General features: G+C 45.1%; 1 pseudogene; it reads right to left on the minus strand.

Annotated features, from left to right (window-relative positions):
• Positions 1 to 426: 426 nt before the first annotated feature.
• On the minus strand, positions 427 to 2,949 carry LOC125518211 (annotated as a pseudogene).
• Positions 2,950 to 23,514: the final 20,565 nt, after the last annotated feature.

Below are 23,514 nucleotides of genomic sequence, written 5' to 3' on the forward strand. Positions count from 1 at the left end.
ACTCCCTTGTTCGGACTGTCTTGCGTAACATTAGAATTGTTTTTGCATCATATTCTTATTGTGAATGATACCTCATGTCAATTCTTAAACTATTACCTTTATTTTCCAACAGTATCTTCTCGTTTGATGACAATTGTCCCTCGGGAAGCATGCTCAAACAACCCAACAATAGTCCTCGAACTTGTATTGTTCATTGGTACTATACAGAAAAGGTTTACGAAATTCTCAAGTGGAAATATTATCATAACGTGTAGAACACAATAGTGATATAGAACTTTATTTTCTTAATAGCATGTAGAACATCCAAAAAACTTGAAATGACATGTGTTGTTGAACAAAGGGAGTACTTAACACACGTGACATTTAGAAATACACAATACATACATTGGCCATAATTTGATCACATTTTTTCATGACACCACATAGTTATAACTGCAGTGTATCAATAACCATTTTCCCTTGAGAAAAATGTTCATAGAGCCCGGAAATGTAGTCCTTGACCTTAACTTTCCTGTACAATGCTGGTCTCTTCTCATTTATCAACTGAGGCAATGGCTCGATTTCTCTCTCGTGGTCAACAGAGTAGTCTAGAGCCACTGATAGCCTCTCTTTCTTTGCATTCGTCACGACCCTATGCACAGGGCTCTTGAAGAACCCATTGCTCATTATCTGTGCAACAACAATTCAACTCGATCAACCTAAGACCTTAAAAACTTTCAACAAAATGATTTTTTTCTTTCAAATACCGAGCACGTAACTTTGATTGTTGTGTTTTATGTGGATATGCTTGGAAAGACTATAAATTTGTTATAGTATGAAAGTATTTTTCATCGTAAACTAACTTCTTCTTTTTACAACAAGAAAAAATAGCGTTCTAACCAGACCGAACAAAGTTAGTTAATTAGAAAAGACGCACCTCAGTCTGATCTCCTATAATGACCAGCAGGGTGCGAGGTACGATCGGTACATCCCACCACACCCCATCTCTAAGAACTTGAAGGCCACCGACGCTGTCATCGATCATGAGAATTGTAAGAACGGTTCCATCACAGTGAGGCTTGAGACCAAATACAAGCTCTGGCCTTGGACACTGGGGGTAGTAGCTGGTCCACAAGCTGGTCCACAAAGTAGTCGTCGTTGTCAAGCTCGAGCAGCTTTGCCATTGCCCGGAGGACATCATCCTTCACTCTCCCACATTTCTTTGTGAACTCATGCAGAACATCCCTGCAAACACAACAAAATGTGAGCTAATGATCCTTAAACCGTGAACCTAGAAATTTGGGAAGAGATCGCTCAGATCAATTAGTGACCTGAAGTTTTCGGGATGTGTTGACCAAAGGGTGATGTGCCGCTCATCCTCGGGCTCCACTTTGAGGTAGATGCGGTCAGACCAATCCAGGATCTGGTATGGCGACCTCACCCGGTTGTTCCCGTACCCCTCAAACTGGAACTGCTCGCCGCCGATCAGGTTGTTGTACCTCTGCTTGTCTTCGAGTGGCCGCCAGAAAAACTCCCTCGACGCGGACATCATATCGTCCATCATGGTCGCTTCTATACCATGGTTACTGAGCTGCATGCAGGAACGTACACATGAAGTAACTTGAATATGAATGCTAGATCTTGCTACAAAATGGTTAAGTGCTATTCTGAGTTTCTGACTGCTGAGCTGCTGTTAGAATTGTTACTTACATGGAAGAGGCCCCATGATTCGAGCGCTGATCGAAGCTTTGATGCCTCATCGGTGGCTGCACCGTCCTCCTTGAAAAGGTAGCAGAGGTCAATGACAGGGATTGGTGCTGCGACAGCCATGGCGAGCTGCTGATCGTGGTGACCGCGCACCATGTACTATGCTGGCACGTCGGGCTTGCTGATGTAGGCGAGCTCCTGCACTGTCATTGCTCTGGATTTTCGCATGCTTCCCAGAGTTGCACTTGCACGACCTTCAGGTATAATTTATGGCCTTATATGAACTTATTAAGAGGGAGTATCAGACAGAAGAATCTGAAATGTATTCTAATTCCATTTTTTAGAATCCGATTTGATCAACACCGCAAATCAAGCATGCCCTAAAGAGTAAACAAATGTCCTATGGTTTGGTATGATTTGCACACAGTTGCGACGCAACATTAAAGCACATGGATCTCTGGGCTTTTTTAACAAAGGATGGATTTTATTGGCTCAATATGAAGCATCAAGAAGATACATATATAACACAATGAGTACACACCCAGCCTTTGCATAGTTAGGATACATATAACCAACACCAACTCACACACGCAAAAAAACGTCGGCAACTAGCAAAGTCATATAAGATCGAAGTCCTGGACCTCTTAGCTAGACCATGCACGTGAAACATAGGGAAAGCTTGGAGTGGACGATGGACTGTAAAACAGTTATACCTTCGATCAGCTGGAGATCAGAGATGGATCTTTGATCAATTCCTCCGGCCACTACTTGTTGCTCTACAACTTAAGTGTGGAAGTGCCAAAGGACGGAGCTTCGTTTATATAGACTTTAGGAGTAGCAGGTAAGACCTCTAACAGATTTAAAGTATGACAAATGACTTAATTAATAGCCGTCCAGCCACATGGATTAATCGTTGATCGATAAATATATACTCGTGTATGTATGCACCACGTATGAACACTTGGTTTGGACGCCGACGTAGAATGAATTGCCAACAATCAAGCGTCCCGTTGTTGTGATCAAGAGGTAGTGGCTCTTTACTAGATTTGACAGTCAGTCAATAACCAACGATTGTCTTATAGGGATCCGTTTCAGTTTTTGATTTGCTGGGTGGATCCATTTCAACCGTGAACTAATAATATTGCAAGTATCCTTACGCAGCCGCTTACTCTCCAAAAGAAAAATAATCCTAGGGTTCCCCTGCCACCCGCCGGCGCCGGTGTTAGTCCGCCTCGTCTCCGGTAGTCTTAGGGCTATGGGCATGGTGGATTCCGGCCATTGACAGTGGGAGGGCTTTGTTTTTAGATGTTTTTTTGAGTTTTGTCAGGGCTTGTGTCCTGCTCAGAAAGATGAGACGGCGGCGCCTCCTTAAAGATGGAATGAGGTTCTCCACGCTTAGCCCCTATTCCAGTGGTGCGTTTAGCATCCTTGGTGGCCGTGTGGAGGACTGGAGGTATGTATCTAGCGGATTTGTCTTTGGTGGATTTGTTCATCATTCGTCTACATTTGTGTGTTTTCCAGTTTGACCCTTCCAACTTACGCTACTCTTCATGGGCGGTGGTTGCTATTCTGGTGCACTGGTCCTATGGGTCTTAGCACTACGACTTTATGACAGTCTACTATAACAAGTTTTGCGCAGCTCCGCGAGAGATTGGCAATAAAGGTGGCGCGCCTTCGGCTTGTTTTATTCCTTGTAGTCGTTGCTAGGTGGTCTACGGATCTAGATATAGCTTCTATTATCTCTGGTATTTGTTGTATTGTCACAATTGAAGATGAACAGATTGGAAATTTTCTCGTAAAAAATAATATTGCAAGAGACTCAAGGACGCGGCTGAAGAGTTTCCTAAGAAAAACTTAAATTTTGTATGAACACTTGCTTTGGATGCCGGCGTGTTGAGTTAGTGAACTAATTTCACTACCTTCTAATAAGTCAGTCAAGAGTTGGTGGTTGTTGCAGGCATCAGCTCTATTGAGATTCCTACAAAATAGCTGGCTTTGGATCCGTTTCAACTTAAAATTTGATGACTGAAGCACATGATCGGCGTGCACGTATGATGCAAACTACCAAGCGTTTTCAGCAAGGGTTAAATGTTAGATATGGGTTTTTCTTAGACGAAAGGCAATATTAGCCTGCTTTCATTGCGATAGGAAGAAAGGGTTACAGAAGTGTTACAGGAGCTGACCCAACGAACCGTTGGCAGCACACAGAGTGGACAACAAGTGGAAACTGACACAACAATTAATCGGGTTCTCGTGGTCTGTGTGTAATAGCTGAGAGCATCTACAACCCGACCCCATATCCACCGCAAACGCGTCGACAGGCTGCCGGTCGCTTTTCCAAACGTAAAATTGCCACCCAAGCACACTTGGCAAATCCGTCCCAAACGGATGGACTGACCGGCACTATCCATACCCATCCATATCTGGGGCGTATATGTAGCACTGACCGCACCGGCCCTCCTCCTTTTCTCTTTTCTCCCTCGTCCACACAGCCGTCACCGTACCTCCGCCACTTAAATTGCATATGAACATTTGCTGTGGATGCCGGCATGGAATGATTTTTTTCTAATAAGTCAGTCAAGAGCTGGTGGTTGTTGCAGGCATCAGACCAATTGAGATTCCTACAAAGTAGCTGGCTTAGATCCGTTGAAGCACATGATCGGCATGCACGTATATTCCAAACTACCCTAACTCCGGTTATGTTGGTCATAGCTGAAATGTGAGTGCAAATGGCTTGGATACATTTGCTACGTCAGGGTAAAAGTTAGAGATGGTCCTTTTGTGAGGATTTGCCTTGGTGTGGCCTGGATCTTCTGCTTTCTTGCTAGTGTACATGTTCCCGAACGCCGAATTACTTTGACACATCTGGATGAAAAATGATTCCAAGAATTACAATGACAGACCCTGGCAGTATAAAAAAGGCCTCTTCTAGCAAACTATGGTGACGTCAGTCATAGTTAAAATGTGAGTGCAGAGCTTGGATCCTTTTGCTACGTCGGGTTAAAACTTAGAAGTTAGATAATCACACTCCTAACTACTCCCCCGGACGGAGGGAGTACTTGATTGTTTGTATGACGATCAACAAATGGGACCGGCTAATGGTCAGGCAACTAAAATTTTATTTTGGGTCAGTCACTTTTTCTTATAACCGTGGGATTCAATCCAGCAAGGATAAGTGATGCAAAACTGGCCGGGTTTTCATCTCTAACAGGGAAACTGTTCATCCAATGTCAGTGCGCAAAGCTGAAACTATGATTGGGTCGGATCAAAACCTACTTGTCCTAACTTCCGGCGAGGAACATTTGAAACGCAATCCTTGGCTTTCATTTGAGTTTGGGTGGTTTGAGGATGAGGGCTTCCTTGACCACGTGTGTGCCAAGTGGGACGCTTGGCGGGTGAGGCTCACCTCTGCGAGAGGACCCATATATTCTTGGCACAGCCTCTCAGGCAGGCTCTGCCATACCTGTGCGGTTCGGGGGTGGGGGGGGGGGGGCAATTGTGGTAGAGATGCTTCGATCCTCAAAGTTGAGGTCATTTTCCTACCCTGGAGCTGGGCATACGCCTGATGAAACGCTCCCTCCTTGCCTTCCTGGTCAACAACCACTTGCCCAACCACCATGATTGTAACGCCCCGAGACCGATGTGCCAGGTGTCCTTCAGTTATTCGCTGTTGTTGCCTTGCCATTGCTTGCGTGTCATGCATTGCATATCATGTCATCATGTTCATTTCTTTTGCATACATGTTCGTCTCATGCATCCGAGCATTTTTACCGTTGTCCGTTTTGCAATCCGGCGCTCCTATGTCATCCGGTGTCCCTTTCTATCTCTTTTTCGTGTGCGGGTGTTAAACGTTTTCGGATTGGACCGAGACTTGCCATGCGGCCTTGGTTTACTACCGGTAGACCGCCTGTCAAGTTTCGTACCATTTGGACTATGTTTGATGCTCCAACGGTTAACCGAGGGACCGGAAAGGCATCGTGTGTGTGTTGCAGCCTAACACCCCTCCATTTTGGGCCCAAAACCCACCAAAACGCCCTCCATCATCTAGAGCGTTCGATCACGATCGCGTGGCCGAAAACCGCACCTCATTTGGACACTCCTAGCTCCCTCTATGCCTATAAATAGCCCCCCTCCGAAATCCACCTTTCTTCTTCCTCCCGAAACCCTAGCCCCGCTCCATCCGCGCGCCGGACACGTCCGGTCCGCGCCGGACATTTCGCGCCGCCGCCCCGCAGCCACTAGGGGGCCGCCACATGTCTTCCCCGCCGGCAACACCGCACGCGGCCCGCCCGGCCCGCGCTAGGCCCCCGCGGCCCAGAGCGGCTCCGCCGCCGCCCGTCTCCTTCTTCCTCCCGCGCGGTCGAGCGCGCCCGAGCCGCCCCGCTCCGGCCGCCGCGTACACCATCGCCGGTGACTTCCGGTGCAAGCGCCCTCGCCGGACTTCGCCCTCCTCGCCGCCCCGACGCCGCCAAGTCCACCCCGTCGCCGCCCCGCTCCTCCTCCGTACGGATCCGGCGAACCGGCCTCCCTCCGGCGTCCTCCACCGCCTCGAAGACCTCCGGCGATCCCCGTCGACATTTCCGGCGATCCTCGGTTTCCATGCCGATCCGGATCAGATCTGGGAATAGTGCTTCGGTTGACTTTTTCTCAAAAACCCTAATTTTTTGCTATGTTCGTCGTGCCGTAACTTTGCATCTGTAGATCCGTTTGGGCATATAGCATATCAAAATGTTCGTCTCAGAGAGCACATCATTTCATCTCATTGCATCATTTTCATTTGAGTTCATCTTGATGCCCGAAATGCTGTTGGAAGGATGCTATTTGAGTTAATTGTCAGATCTGCTGGCTTCAAATTAAGCTATTTGTTCATTTTTTTGCATTGATTTATTGTGTGCATGATTATGCCCCTGAGCTCTACATATGTTTTGTTATATGCTTTGTCATCTTTCCAGAGGTGCCATCCATGTTTTTTTGTGATGTGTGTGGTGACTAGCACAAGCTTGCATAGTGGTGCATTCGTTAATGCTGATTTCAGGGACTTAGCAATTCCACTAAGTCCTTGGACTGTTTTTATCAATATGCCATATGTTCATGTTGTTTCCTAGTGATCCGTGCCTCTTTTGAGGATGATCAGTAAGGATGATTTGTTAACCTTGTGGTGCTCTATCCATCCATGTCTTTGTTTGCATTTATGGAGCACCCTAGCTTGAGTCAATCGAGCTCTACTTTTGCTATTTCGTGAATCTGGGCAGATTGTCTACTTGTTAGGGATTTTGCCGAGGATGTTGTAGTTGATCCGTGCATGCTATGTTATTGTTCTTGCCATGTCTAGCTTGTATAATGTGTATTCTTGATGGGTGTATGCTTAGATTGTCATGCCTTGCTCTGTAGTGAGTGCATCGAGCTCGTAAACATGCCTACTTGATATCTGATTTGCATGCTCCAGTTTTTCACTAAGTCTGAGATCTGATTATGTTTTTTCCATGTTCACATGCTTGCAATTGTATTTTCTGATCCCTTTTGGCTCAAGGTCACTAAGGGACTTTTGTTAAGCTCTTTGAGTAGCTTCATGCCATGTTCAGTACCTGTAGCGTCTAGTTTTCTTGCTCCAAAGTGTGTTACCTGATCTGAAATTCCAGACAAGTGTTAATTTCACTAAGTCTGAAATCTGTTTACCAATTGCACTTTTGACATGCTTGTTTGAACCTGCTAATGGATGAATTGGCCGTAGCTCAGTGTTCCTCTTTTGTTAAGCATCATGAATGGATCCCTGCCATGTATTTTTTTTTGCCATGTTTGAGTGCTGTAGCATGTTTGTCTTGTTGCATTTAGATGGCTACTTGCTGTATATCGCAGATCGGTGCCATATTTGTTTTGCTCGCCATTTCCAAACCATGTCTCCGATTCCGGTGTTCTTTATATCGAATTCAAGAGAAATCACCTCACCTTTCCAGCGGCACACTTGGATTTCAAAGTTGAGGCCAGGTTCATTCATCTCTTGTCAAATCTTGCATATGCATCACATCTCGCATCCCGCATAGCATACCATATTTGCATCATGTTGTTTGAGCTTTGCACGTGGTTGATTGTGTTCTTGTTGCTATTTGTCTTGTTTGGGTAGAGCCGGGAGACGAGTTCGCTAACGAGGAGCCCGTTGAGTTTGCTTTCGAGGATCCAGTCAACTCTGACAACTTTGCAGGCAAGATGATCATACCCTCGAAATCACTTCTATCTTTGCTTTGCTAGATGCTCTCTCTTTTGCTATGCCTATGCTACGATGCCTACCACATGCTTATCATGCCTCCCAAATTTCCATGTCAAACCTCAAACCCACCATGTCCTAGCAAACCGTTGATTGGCTATGTTACCGCTTTGCTCAGCCCCTCTTATAGCGTTGCTAGTTGCAGGTGAAGATTGGAGACCATTCCTTGTTGGAACATTATTTACTTGTTGGGATATCACTATATTATCTTGTTATCTTAATGCATCTGTATACTTGGTAAAGGGTGGAAGGCTCGGCCTCTCGCCTAGTGTTTTGTTCCACTCTTGCCGCCCTAGTTTCCGTCATATCGGTGTTATGTTCCTGGATTTTGCGTTCCTTACGCGGTTGGGTGATAATGGGAACCCCTTGTCAGTTCGCCTTGAATAAAGCTTTTCTAGCAATGCCCAACCTTGGTTTTACCTTTTGCCACCTAGCCTCTTTCCCTTGGGTTTCCGGAGCCCGAGGGTCATCTTATTTAAACCCCCCCGGGCCAGTGCTCCTGTGAGTGTTGGTCCAAACAGAGCCACTTGCAGCGCCACCTCGGGGCAACTCGAGGTTTGGTTTTAGTTGTACGTAGTGTTCATCTGAGTGTGCCCTGAGAACGAGATATGTGCAGCTCCTATCAGGATTTGTCGGCACATTCGGGCGGTGTTGCTGGATTTGTTTTAACTTGTCGAAGTGTCTTGTAGAACCGGGATACCGAGTCTGATCGGAATGTCTTGGGAGAAGGTATATCCTTCGTTGACCGTGAGAGCTTGTCATGGGCCAAGTTGGGACTCCCCTGCAGGGATTTGAACTTTCGAAAGCCGTGCCCGTGGTTATGGGCAGATGGGAATTTGTTAATGTCTGGTTGTAGATAACTTGAACCTTAACTTAATTAAAATGAATCAACTGTGTGAGTTACCGTGATGGTCTCTTCTCGGCGGAGTCCGGGAAGTGAACACGGTGTTGGAGTAATGCTTGCCGCAGGTTGTTCTCTAGTTATTCATTCGCGCTTTGCCTTCTCTTCTCGCTCTCTTTTGCGAACAGGTTAGCCACGATATAAGCTAGTCGCTTGCTGCAGCTCCACATATTACCTTGCCTTACCTATAAGCTTAAATAGTCTTGATCGCGAGGGTGCGAGATTGCTGAGTCCCTGTGGCTCACAGATTACTTCCAAACCAGATGCAGGGCCTGATGACTCCGTTCCAGAGGACGCGCTTGAGCTCAAGTGGGAGTTCGACGAGGAGTCACGCCATTACTATGTGTCTTTCCCTGATGATCAGTAGTGGTGCCCAGTTGGGGCGATCAGGACCGTGTCGCATGTTGGGTTGATCTTTTATTTTGGCGCCGTATTCGGGCCATGAGTGATTGGATGATGTAATGCTATTTATGTAGTTTGTTTGAGGTGGCGAGTGTAAGCCAACTATGTACCTTCCCCTTTTATTATGTATATTACATGGGATGTTGTGAAGATTGTCTAACTTGCGACATTGCTTTCAATGCGGTTATGCCTCTAAGTCGTGCTTCGACACGTAGGAGATATAGCCGCATCGAGGGCGTTACAAGTTGGTAATCAGAGCCTTCCCCGACCTTAGGAGCCCCCACTGCTTGATCATGTTTAGCTGTCGTTGTGGAGTCTAGAAAAATGTTTTGAGTCATTTAGGAATTATATATCAGAGAGTTTAGGAATTTTTTTTACTCCCCAGTCCCTTCATCGCTCTCGTAAGGCATCCTGACGTAGAGTTTTGAATCTTCTCTTCTCAAATTTCACTAAAAAAAATTTTAGGATCACGCGGGTATCTTCGAATCGTTCCGATGGATTTGTGACGAGAACATTGTTCTTGGTGCCTCCTGTCATTTAGGGGTTGTGGCAGTGTCCCAGGGAGTTGAGCTCCGAGGTGTTGTCGTCACAATTTTATCGTTGTCGTTCTAGAATACCTGAGTTTAGTACGCCGACATCGAAATTCTCTTTTATGCAGTTGTTGGTGAGATAACCTCGACGCCACTCAGTACTGGGGCGGGAGTTTGGGAGTATTGCCATAACTCGTATAACGGATGCTTTTCAAAGGTTGAGGTAGACGATTTCCGAAGGTTTCTTGGTTATGTGTTGAAGGATGGATACAGCTGGATGTAGGATTTGCTAGCTTTGGGTGAGATATTATGCTTCCCATGTATCCCCAACACCCGATTGCATAACCGGAAAGGTTCGGGAGTTTATAAGTGGGAATTCAAGTAGCTCTTAGGATATATTTCCGACAAATATATGATATGAAATTGGGGTTCGACGTCTAGTGGTCCGCCTATTCACGATCGGTTTTACAATGGTCTCGTTGTGTCTTAAAGAGTCCTTGGCTATGCCGACTCGGGGACGCTTCGTATGTCATGTGCACTGCCTTGTACATGATGGTGCTGTACGATCGAGCCCATGTAGGCCCCACCACGAAAACTTCGGACGAAATCTCTATCATATGTTTGTTCCGGCTTATTCTGCAAGCCAATCCTTTGTTTTGTTTTGAGTTATGGTATTCGAGTTGCTTCGAAGTCAAATGTTGATTCCATACTTTTCCTAAGCGGTGTTCTCATACTCCAATGTGAACACTAATCCTTCATGATAATCGGGATTGACATGTCAATCCTTTTTCAACCGGCGTGTCTCTCTTCAAGTGGATCCGATCATTTCAACATCAGCAAGATCAATTACCATTTCTTCTCAACGGTGTTTGTTTTCATCCGTTTCCAAGTTGCCTTTGTTTTTCCCACCCTCCCTCCCTTTGTTTTCTCCAAGGATTCAGATTTCTTAATCATGTATCTATCTTATGATTATGAAGTCTCTCCATTCTTTTCCGTCAATGTCCTTACCCGGCGGTTCTCATGAAGATGCTCTTCAAGTTCGTTATTCTTCATTCTTTTTCTTCTCCGGTGGATTCAATTCAAGCTTTTGGTGTTGATCACATCCTTTTTCCACGTTTCAAATGTGTTCTTATGCCGGGCCACCTCTTAATCATCCACTCCTTGCTATTCTTTTGTTCCGGAGTGCTCAAGATATCTCAAAGATTCATGTTTCTACTCTGCTTTCGTTCAAGATCTTTCAAGGATGTTATCTCATTCAAGCCATTTAAATCAACCGGCATAATCTATATTTTAAATCATCAACGGTGTTTCTCTTGAGTGGGCCCTAACCCACAGGTCTTTTCCCAGGATCTTACCTGACTCTTCTCATTTCCCCGGAGCTATCCTCAAATTTCTTTTTGAAGTTTGACGTAAGAATGATTTATCATCAGTCAAATGCCTTTCTCCAAGATCAGTTAAATTCTTTCATCGTTGGCTCAACCTCTTCGCTTTTGATTCTTCCGGAGTATCTAAATAATTCATGGTGGTGCTTCTCATCGTCATTCTCAGAATTTGAAGACCGAAGAAGAGTTTTACCTCCATATCTTATCCGTCCTCTCAGAGATTCGTGGTTCTAGTTCGAGGCCACCCTCTCATAATTGTTTTCGATCATCAAATTCTTTTCACCCATCCGGTGTAATTCAGGAGTCTTTTCAATTTGATTCTCTGGAGGCCATCATATCATAATTATTCATTCTCAGCTTTCAGCTCTTTTTCTCTAAATCTTACCGGTGCATCGTTCAAATATCCTCTAATCGGCTCGTGATCTCTTCGTTCTCACGTATCTAAATCCTCTCAAGTATCTTCGTTCATTTTATAATTCTTCCCGGTGTTTCTTTATCTTCTCTTCGTTCATTTTCAATTCTTATGGTGGCTCGTTCAAGACTTCTCGTCATTCGTTTATCATATCAACTCTTTCGTTCTTTTCAATCCTACCGGTGGATCATTGAAGACCTTTCTCAAGTTTGCGCAATATATCTCTTAATCTTTTCTCCGAGAATAAGTAGCATGCCAAATCCGTTGATTGCCATCTATTATATTGGTGAAGGATACGCATAATGTAATTCTTATTCTTGTTTCATCGGGTGAACTCAATTCCCTATTCTGGAGGATCATCAAAATTCTTGATCTCATTTTTTTATCTTTCTTTTCCGGAGTTCCAAGCTCTCGTAATTGTATCTTCACGGAGATACACCTAAAGCATTACAAGGTTTCACCTTGTGTTTTCAACTTCCCTTTTCTTCTCGTTATCCTTTTGTTACGGAGTTATTCACGGAGGTTCTACATGATGGTTCATCTATGATTTAATTCATTCTCGAAGTGTTCATCGAGATTCTTTTCTAAGAAGCTCAAGCTTTCTTAATATTGTAATACGGAGTGCAATTCTTTCTTCCGTATCATTGGAGGTGTTATTATGTCATTCTTGATAATTTGGGTTCATGTTTCATGATTCACATGTGGTTAAGAATGAGGTATTTTAAATCCATCAATCTCTTCTTTGGAGTTATCTTGGGTTATATTTCACCTAAAGCCTTCCCGAGGATTGTTGCTATCCATGGTGCTTATAAAGGACCCAAGTTCTTCATGTATCCTTTCGGTGATAGCTTTCTCGTCTCCTTGTTGATATCAATCCAATTCTTTTCCCGTAAGTGGCTGGTTGTCACCTCATAATTTGAGATGTATTCCATAAGACCATATCAAGCTTACTCTTTTCGTTGTTGGTTTCCAACAACTCCGTGCGACCCTTCTCTTTAAGATGCTTTTCAAGCTCATCGAAGGTACAAGATGTTGTTTTCTTCTCCGTTCTTTTGTTCCGTCGATACAACTTCTATTCTTTCGTTCCGGAGGCATTGTGTTGTTGTTCTCTTCAACCCATCATCTTGTTTTGTCAAGATCATGTTCTTTTCAGGATTGTCCATTTAACTGGAGTGTTGGGACTTTTGCTAAAGTTCTCTTCGCCTTACAAGCTTTGCATCTCTTTTCAACCGGAGTGCTGTCCGAGTTTGTTCTTCCTTTTACTCTTCCCTACCGGAGTTCTTTCAACCTTCTTCTTCCTCGTTCCAATTTCCTAACGGGGTGCTTTATACTTCATTTATCTCCGTTGCATTCTTTTCTCGATATGACTTAACGTTTTCAAGGTTCTTTGGTTTCACTCGTTTGTCAAAGAAGCAACTTAGTTTTACCTCTTCTCTTTCTTTTCCGTTGTCCCTCCCGTGCCATTCTAGATCTCGGGACGAGATCCTCTTGTAGTGGTGGAGTGTTGTAACGCTCCGAGACCGATGTGCCAGGTGTCCTCCAGTTATTCGCTGTTGTTTCCTTGTCATTGCTTGCGTGTTATGCATTGTATATCATGTCATCATGTGCATTTCTTTTGCATACATGTTCGTCTCATGCATCCGAGCATTTTTCCCGTTGTCCGTTTTGCAATCCGGCGCTCCTATGTCATCCGGTGTCCCTTTCTACCTCTTTTTCATGTGCGGGTGTTAAACGTTTTCGAATTGGACCGAGACTTGCCATGCGGCCTTGGTTTACTACCGGTAGACCGCCTGTCAAGTTTCATACCATTTGGACTTCGTTTGATGCTCCAACGGTTAACCGAGGGACCGGAAAGGCCTCGTGTGTGTTGCAGCCCAACACCCCTCCATTTTGGCCCAAAACCCTCTCAATCATCTAGAGTGTTCGATCACGATCGCGTGGCCAAAAACCGCACCTCATTTGAACACTCCTAGCTACCTCTATGCCTATAAATAGCCCCCCTCCGAAATCCACCTTTCTTCTTCCCCCCGAAACCCTAGCCTAGCTCCATCCGCGCGCCGGACACGTCCGGTCCGCGTCGGACATTTCACGCCGCCGCCCCGCAGCCACTAGGGGGCCGCCACGTGTCTTCCCCGCCGGCACCACCGCGCGCGGCCCGCCGGCCCGCGCTAGGCCCCCGCGGCCCAGAGCGGCTCCGCCGCCGCCCGTCTCCTTCTTCCTCCCGCGCGGTCGAGCGCGCCCGAGCCGCCCCGCTCCGGCCGCCGCGTACTCCATCGCCGGCGACCTCCGGTGCAAGCGCCCTCGCCGGACTTCGCCTCGTCGCCGCCCCGACGCCGCCAAGTCCACCCCGTCGCCACCCCGCTCCTCCTCCGCACGGATCCGGCGAACCGGCCTCCCTCCGGCGTCCTCCACCGCCTCCCCGAAGACCTCCGGCGATCCCCGTCGACATTTCCGGCGATCCTCGATTTCCGTGCCGATCCGGATCAGATCTGGGAATAGTGCTTCGGTTGACTTTTTCTCAGAAACCCTAATTTTATTGCTATGTTGTCGTGCCGTAACTTTGCATCCGTAGATCCGTTTTGGTCATATAGCATATCAAAATGTTCGTCTCAAAGAGCACATCATTTCATCTCATTGCATCATTTTCATTTGAGTTTATATTGATGCCTGAAATGCTGTTGGAAGAATGATATTTGAGTTAATTGTCAGATCTGCTGCTCCAATTAGCTATTTGTCATTTTTGCCATGATTATTGTGTGCATGATATGCCCCTGAGCTCTACATATGTTTTGTTATATGCTTTGTCATCTTTCCAGAGGTGCCATCCATGTTTTTATGTGATGTGTGTGGTGACTAGCACAAGCTTGCATAGTGGTGCATTCGTTAATGCTGATTTCAGGGACTTAGCAATTCCACTAAGTCCTTGGACTGTTTTTATCAATATGCCATATGTTCATGTTGTTTCCTAGTGATCCCATGCCTCTTTGAGGATGATTGTTTACCTTGTGGTGCTCTATCCATCCATGTCTTTGTTTGCAATTATGGAGCACCACTACCTTGAGTCAATCGAGCTCTACTTTTGCTATTTCGTGAATCTGGGCAGATTGTCTACTTGTTAGCGATTTTGCCGAGGATGTTGTAGTTGATCCGTGCATGCTATGTTGTTGTTCTTGCCATGTCTAGCTTGTATAATGTGTATTCTTGATGGGTGTATGCTTAGATTGTCATGCCTTGCTCTGTAGTGAGTGCATCGAGCTCGTAAACATGCCTACTTGATATCTGATTTGCATGCTCCAGTTTTTCACTAAGTCTGAGATCTGATTATGTTTTTTCCATGTTCACATGCTTGCAATTGTATTTTCTGATCCCTTTTGGCTCAAGGTCACTAAGGGACTTTTGTTAAGCTCTTTGAGTAGCTTCATGACATGCCTTGATTTGCCATGTTCAGTACCTGTAGCATCTAGTTTTCTTGCTCCAAAGTGTGCTACCTGATCTGAAATTCCAGACAAGTGTTAATTTCACTAAGTCTGAAACCTGTTTACCAATTGCACTTTTGCCATGCTTGTTTGAACCTGTTAGTGGATGAATTGGCCGTAGCTCAGTGTTCATATTTTGTTAAGATTCATGAATGGATCCCTGCCATGTATTTTGTTGCCATGTTTGGGTGTTGTAGCATGTTTGTCTTGTTGCATTTAGATGGCTACTTGCTGTATATCGCAGATCGGTGCCATATTTGTTTTGCTCGCCATTCCAAACCGCGTCTCCGATTCCTGTGTTCTTTATATCGAATTCAAGAGAAATCACCTCACCTTTCCAGTGGCACACTTGGATTTCCAAGTTGAGGCCAGGTTCATTCATCTCTTGTCAAATCTTGCATATGCATCACATCTCGCATCCCGCATAGCATACCATGTTTGCATCATGTTGTTTGAGCTTTGCACGTGGTTGATTGTGTTCTTGTTGCTTGTTTGTCTTGTTTGGGTAGAGCCGGGAGACGAGTTCGCTAACGAGGAGCCCATTGAGTTTGCTTTCGAGGATCCAGTCAACTCTGACAACTTTGCAGGCAAGATGATCATGTTGGGTTTCGTAGTAATTTCAAAAAAATTCCTACGCACACGCAAGATCATGTGACGCATAGCAACGAGAGGGGAGAGTGTTGTCTACGTACCCAACGCAGACCGACTGCGGAAGTGCTGACACAACGTAGAAGAAGTAGTCGTACGTCTTCACGATCCAATCGATCAAGCACCGAAACTACGGCACCTCCGAGTTCGAGCACACGTTCAGCTCGATGACGATCCCCGGACTTCGATCCAGCAAAGTGTCGGGGAAGAGTTCCGTCAGCACGACGGCGTGGTGACGGTCTTGATGTACTACAGCAGCAGGGCTTCGTCTAAACTCCGCTACAGTATTATCGAGGAATATGGTGGCTGGGGCACCGCACACGGCTAAGGAATAGATCACGTGGATCAACTTGTGTGTTTCTGGGGTGCCTCTGCCTCAGTATATAAAGGAGCCAAGGGGGAGGGGGCGCCGGCCAGGAGGAGGGCGCAGGAGAAGTCCTACTCCTCCCGGGAGTAGGACTCCCCCCCCCCCCAATCCTAGTTGGACTAGGATTCCCCGAGGGGGAAAGAGGAAGAGGGGGGCCGGCCACCTTCTCCTAGTCCTAATAGGACTAGGGGAGGGGGGAGGTGCGCAGCCACCTTGGGCTGCCCCTTTCTCCTTTCCACTAAAGCCCATTAAGGCCCATATGGCTCCCGGGGGGTTCCGGTAACTTCCCGGTACTCCGGTAAAATCCCGATTTCACTCGGAACACTTCCGATATCCAAACATAGGCTTCCAATATATCAATCTTTACGTCTCGACCATTTCGAGACTCCTCGTCATGTCCATGATCACATCCGGGACTCCGAACAACCTTCGGTACATCAAAATGCATAAACTCATAATATAACTGTCATCGTAACCTTAAGCGTGCGGACCCTACGGGTTCGAGAACAATGTAGACATGACCGAGACACGTCTCCGGTCAATAACCAGTAGCGGGACCTGGATGCCCATATTGGCTCCTACATATTCTACAAAGATCTTTATCGGTCAGACCGCATAACAACATAAGTTGTTCCCTTTGTCATCGGTATGTTACTTGCCCGAGATTCGGTCGTCGGTATCCAATACCTAGTTCAATCTCGTTACCGGCAAGTCTCTTTACTCGTTCCGTAATACATCATCTCACAACTAACATCTTAGTTACAATGTTTGCAAGGCTTATGTGATGTGTATTACCGAGAGGGCCTAGAGATACCTCTCCGACAATCGGAGTGACAAAACCTAATCTCGAAATACGCCAACCCAACACGTACCTTTGGAGACACCTGTAGTATTCCTTTATAATCACCCAGTTACGTTGTGACGTTTGGTAGTACCCAAAGTGTTCTTCCGGTAAACGGGAGTTGCATAATCTCATAGTTATAGGAACATGTATAAGTCATGAAGAAAGCAATAGCAACATACTAAAAGATCGGGTGCTAAGCTAATGGAATGGGTCATGTCAATCAGATCATTGAACTAATGATGTGACCTCGTTAATCAAATAACAATACTTTGTTCATGGTTAGGAAACATAACCATCTTTTATTAACGAGCTAGTCAAGTAGAGGCATACTAGTGACACTAAGTTTGTCTATGTATTCACACATGTATCATGTTTCCGGTTAATACAATTCTAGCATGGATAATAAACATTTATCATGATATAAGGAAATAAATAATAACTTTATTATTGCCTCTAGGGCATATTTCCTTCAGATCGTACCCTCGAAATCACTTCTATCTTTGCTTTGCTAGATGCTCGCTCTTTTGCTATGCCTATGCTACGATGCCTACCACTTGCTTATCATGCCTCCCAAAATTGCCATGTCAAACCTCTAACCCACCATGTCCTAGCAAACCGTTGATTGGCTATGTTATCGCTTTTCTCAGCCCCTCTTATAGCGTTGCTAGTTGCAGGTGAAGATTGGAGACCGTTCCTTGTTGGAACATTATTTACTTGTTGGGATATCACTATATTATCTTGTTATCTTAATGCATCTATATACTTGGTAAAGGGTGGAAGGCTCGGCCTCTCGCCTAGTGTTTTGTTCCACTCTTGCCGCCCTAGTTTCCGTCATATCAGTGTTATGTTCCCGGATTTTGCGTTCCTTACGCGGTTGGGTGATAATGGGAACCCCTTGTCAGTTCGCCTTGAATAAAGCTTTTCTGAGTGTGCCCTGAGTGTTGGTCCAAACAGAGCCACTTGCAGCGCCACCTCGGGGCAACTCGAGGTTTGGTTTTAGTTGTACGTAGTGTTCATCGGAGTGTCCCCTGAGAACGAGATATGTGCAGCTCCTATCGGGATTTGTCGGCACATTCGGGCGGTGTTGCTGGATTTGTTTTAACTCGTCGAAGTGTCTTGTAGAACCGGGATACCGAGTCTGATCGGAATGTCTCGGGAGAAGGTATATCCTTCGTTGACCGTGAGAGTTTGTCATGGGCTAAGTTGGGACTCCCCTGCAGGGATTTGAACTTTCGAAAGCCGTGCCCACGGTTATGGGCAGATGGGAATTTGTTAATGTCCGGTTGTAGATAACTTGAACCTTAACTTAATTAAAATGAATCAACTGTGTGAGTTACCGTGATGGTCTCTTCTCGGCGGAGTCCGGGAAGTGAACACGGTGTTGGAATAATGCTTGCCGCAGGTTGTTCTCTAGTTATTCGTTCGCGCTATGCCTTCTCTTCTCGCTCTCTTTTGCGAACAGGTTAGCCACGATATAAGCTAGTCGCTTGCTGCAGCTCCACATATTACCTTGCCTTACCTATAAGCTTAAATAGTCTTGATCGCGAGGGTGCGAGATTGCTGAGTCCCTGTGGCTCACAGATTACTTCCAAACCAGATTCAGGGCCTGATGACTCCGTTCCAGAGGACGCGCTTGAGCTCAAGTGGGAGTTCGACGAGGACTCACGCCGTTACTATGTGTCTTTCCCTGATGATCAGTAGTGGTGCCCAGTTGGGGCGATCGGGACCGTGTCGCATGTTGGGTTGATCTTTTATTTTGGCGCCGTAGTCGGGCCATGAGTGATTGGATGATGTAATGCTATTTATGTACTTTGTTTGACGTGGCGAGTGTAAGCCAACTATGTACCTTCCCCTTTTATTATGTATATTGCATGGGATGTTGTGAAGATTGCCTAACTTGCGACATTGCTTTCAATGCGGTTATGCCTCTAAGTCGTGCTTCGACGCGTAGGAGATATAGCCGCATCAAGGGCGTTACAATGATCGCCGGGATGAAGTTCTTGGTCTTCCTGTCATTCGCCACTAGATTAAACAACTTAGTATCCGCATCTCCCTCTCCTAACCAGCATAGTCTAGATCTTTGCCGTGCAATCATCCGTTCCAGGGAGGCTAGACCCAGGACCAGGTGCTTAAAAGTAGGTAAAACCATCATAAGTTAGCCCTAGACATTGCATTATTAATAATCGGTCTACTGACTCTAACTTGCTCTCAAGGATACACACCAATGCCATATGAATCGAATCAATTAACTCTCTAAGTACTTTCCTCTTAGCGGGCTGTTAATGTTGGGTTTCGTAGTAATTTCAAAAAAATTCCTACGCACACGCAAGATCATGTGATGCATAGCAACGAGAGGGGAGAGTGTTGTCTACGTACCCAACGCAGACCGACTGCGGAAGCGCTGACACAACGTAGAGGAAGTAGTCGTACGTCTTCACGATCCAACCGATCAAGCACCGAAACTACGGCACCTCCGAGTTCGAGCACACGTTCAGCTCGATGACGATCCCCGGACTTCGATCCAGCAAAGTGTCGGGGAAGAGTTCCGTCAGCACGACGGCATGGTGACGGTCTTGATGTACTACAGCAGCAGGGCTTCGCCTAAACTCCGCTACAGTATTATCGAGGACTATGGTGGCTGGGGGCACCGCACACGGCTAAGGAATAGATCACGTGGATCAACTTGTGTGTTTCTGGGGTGCCTCTGCCTCAGTATATAAAGGAGCCAAGGGGGAGGGGGCGCCGGCCAGGAGGAGGGCGCAGGAGGAGTCCTACTCCTCCCGGGAGTAGGACTCCCCCCCCAATCCTAGTTGGACTAGGATTCCCCGAGGGGGAAAGAGGAAGAGGGGGGCCGGCCACCTTCTCCTAGTCCTAATAGGACTAGGGGAGGGGGGAGGTGCGCAGCCACCTTGGGCTGCCCCTTTCTCCTTTCCACTAAAGCCCATTAAGGCCCATATGGCTCCCGGGGGGTTCCGGTAACCTCCCGGTACTCCGGTAAAATCCCGATTTCACCCGGAACACTTCCGATATCCAAACATAGGCTTCCAATATATCAAACTTTATGTCTCGACCATTTCGAGACTCCTCGTCATGTCCATGATCACATCCGGGACTCCGAACAACCTTCGGTACATCAAAATGCATAAACTCATAATATAACTGTCATTCGTAACCTTAAGCGTGCGGACCCTACGGGTTCGAGAACAATGTAGACATGACCGAGACACGTCTCCGGTCAATAACCAATAGCGGGACCTGGATGCCCATATTGGCTCCTACATATTCTACGAAGATCTTTATCGGTCAGACCGCATAACAACATACGTTGTTCCCTTTGTCATCGGTATGTTACTTGCCCGAGATTCGATCGTCGGTATCCAATACCTAGTTCAATCTCGTTACCGGCAAGTCTCTTTACTCGTTCCGTAATACATCATCTCACAAACTAACATTCTTAGTTCAATGCTGCAAGGCTTATGTGATGTGTATTACCGAGAGGGCCCAGAGATACCTCTCCGACAATCGGAGAGTGACAAAACCTAATCTCGAAATACGCCAAAACCCAAACATGTACTTTGGAGACACCTGTAGTATTCCTTTATAATCACCTAGTTACGTTGTGACGTTTGGTAGCACACAAAGTGTTCCTCCGGCAAACGGGAGTTGCATAATCTCATAGTCATAGGAACATGTATAAGTCATGAAGAAAGCAATAGCAACATACTAAACGATCGGGTGCTAAGCTAATGGAATGGGTCATGTCAATCAGATCATTCAACTAATGATGTGACCTCGTTAATCAAATAACAATACGTTGTTCATGGTTAGGAAACATAACCATCTTTGATTAACGAGTTAGTCAAGTAGAGGCATACTAGTGACACTAAGTTTGTCTATGTATTCACACATGTATTATGTTTCCGGTTAATACAATTCTAGCATGAATAATAAACATTTATCATGATATAAGGAAATAAATAATAACTTTATTATTGCCTCTAGGGCATATTTCCTTCAGTCTCCCACTTGCACTAGAGTCAATAATCTAGTTCACATCGCCATGTGATTTAACAGCAATAGTTCACATCACCATGTGATTAACACCCATAGTTCACATCGTCATGTGACCAACACTCAAAGGGTTTACTAGAGTTAGTAATCTAGTTCACATATCTATGTGATTAACACCCAAAGAGTACTAAGGTGTGATCATGTTTTGCTTGTGAGATAATTTTAGTCAACGGGTCTGTCACATTCGGATCCGTAAGTATTTTGCAAGTTTTATGTCTACAATGCTCTACACGGAGCTACTCTAGCTAATTGCTCCCACTTTCAATATGTATCCAGATTGAGACTTAGAATCATCTGGATCAGTGTCAAAAACTTGCATCGACGTAACCCTTTACGACGAACCTTTTTGTCACGTCCATAATCGAGAAACATATCCTTATTTCACTAAGGATAATTCTGACCGCTGTCCAGTGATCTACTCCTAGATCACCATTGTACTCCCTTGCCAAATCAATGCAGGGTATACAATAGATCTGGTACACAGCATGACATACTTTATAGAACCTATAGCCAAGGCATAGGGAATGACTTTCATTCTCTTTCTATCTTCTACCGTGGTCGGGCTTTGAGTCTTACTCAACTTCACACCTTGTAATACAGGCAAGAACTCTTCCTTTGACTGCTCCATTTTGAACTACTTCAAAATCTTGTCAAGGTATGTACTCATTGAAAAAACTTATCAAGCGTCTTGATCTATCTCTATAGATCTTGGAGCTCAATATGTAAGCAGCTTCACTGAAGTCTTTCTTTGAAAAACTCCTTTCAAACACTCCTTTATGCTTTACAGAATAATTCTACATTATTTCCGATCAACAATATGTCATTCACATATACTTATCAGAAATGCTGTAGTGCTCCCACTCACTTTCTTGTAAATACTGGCTTCACTGCAAGTCTGTATAAAACTATATGCTTTGATCAACTTATCAAAGCGTATATTCCAACTCCGAGATGCCTGCACCAGTCCATAAATGGATCGCTGGAGCTTGCACATTTTGTTAGCACCTTTCGGATTGACAAAACCTTCTAGTTGTATCATATACAACTCTTCTTTAATAAATCCATTAAGGAATGCAGTTTTGTTTATCCATTTGCCAGATTTCATAAAATGCGGCAATTACTAACATGATTCGGACAGACTCAAGCATAGATACGAGTGAGAAGCTCTCATCGTAGTCAACACCTTGAACTTGTCGAAAACCTTTTGCGACAATTCTAGCTTTGTAGATAGTAACACTACTATCAGCGTCCGTCTTCCTCTTGAAGATCCATTTATTCTCAATTGCTTGCCGATCATCGGGCAAGTCAACCAAAGTCCAAACTTTGTTCTCATACATGGATCATATCTCAGATTTCATGGCCTTAAACCATTTCGCGGAATCTGGGCTCATCATCGCTTCCTCATAGTTCGTAGGTTCGTCATGGTCAAGTAACATGACCTCCAGAACAGGATTACCGTACTACTCTGGTGTGGATCTCATTCTGGTTTACCTACGAGATTCGGTAGTAACTTGATCTGAAGTTACATGATCATCATCATTAGCTTCCTCACTAATTGGTGTAGTAGTCACAAGAACAGATTTCTGTGATGAACTACTTTCCAATAAGGGAGAAGGTACAATTACCTTATCAAGTTTTCTACTTTCCTCCCACTCACTTCTTTCGAGAGAAACTCCTTCTGTAGAAAGGATCCATTCCCAGCAACGAATAGCTTGCCTTCGGATCTGTGATAGAAGGTGTACCCAACATTTTTCTTTTTGGGTATCCTATGAAGACGCACTTCTCCGATTTGGGTTTGAGTTTATCAAGTCGAAACTTTTTCATATAAGCATTGCAACCCAAACTTTAAGAAACGACAACTTTGGTTTCTTGCCAAACCACAGTTCAGATTATGTCGTCTCAACGGACTTAGATGGTGCCCTTTTTAACGTGAATGTAGCTGTCTTTAATGCATAACCCCAAAAACGATAGTGGTAGATTGGTAAGAGACATCATAGATCGCACTATATCTAATAAAGTACGGTTATGACGTTTGGACACACCATTACACTATGGTGTTCCAGGTGGCGTGAGTAGTGAAACTATTTCACATTGTTTTAATTGAATGCCAAACTCGTAACTCAAATATTTTACCTCTGCGATCATATCGTAGAAACTTTTATTTTCTTGTCACGATGATTTTCCACTTCACTCTGAAATTCTTTGAACTTTTCAAATGTTTCAGACTTATGTTTCATCAAGTAGATATACCCATATCTGCTCAAATCATCTATGAAGGTCAGAAAATAATGATACCCGCCGCAAGCCTTAACACTCATTGGATCGTATACATCAGTATGTATTATTTCCAATAAGTCAGTTGCTTGCTCCACTGTTCCGGAGAACGGAGTCTTAGTCATCTTGCCCATGAGGCATGGTTCGCAAGCATCAAGTGATTTATAATCAAGTGATTCCAAAAGCCCATCAGCATGGAGTTTCTTCATGCGCTTTACACCAATATGACCTAAACGGCAGTGCCACAAATAAGTTGCAC

This window comes from Triticum urartu, chromosome 7, assembly GCF_003073215.2.
Source record: "Triticum urartu cultivar G1812 chromosome 7, Tu2.1, whole genome shotgun sequence".
NCBI classification, from domain to species: domain Eukaryota; kingdom Viridiplantae; phylum Streptophyta; class Magnoliopsida; order Poales; family Poaceae; genus Triticum; species Triticum urartu.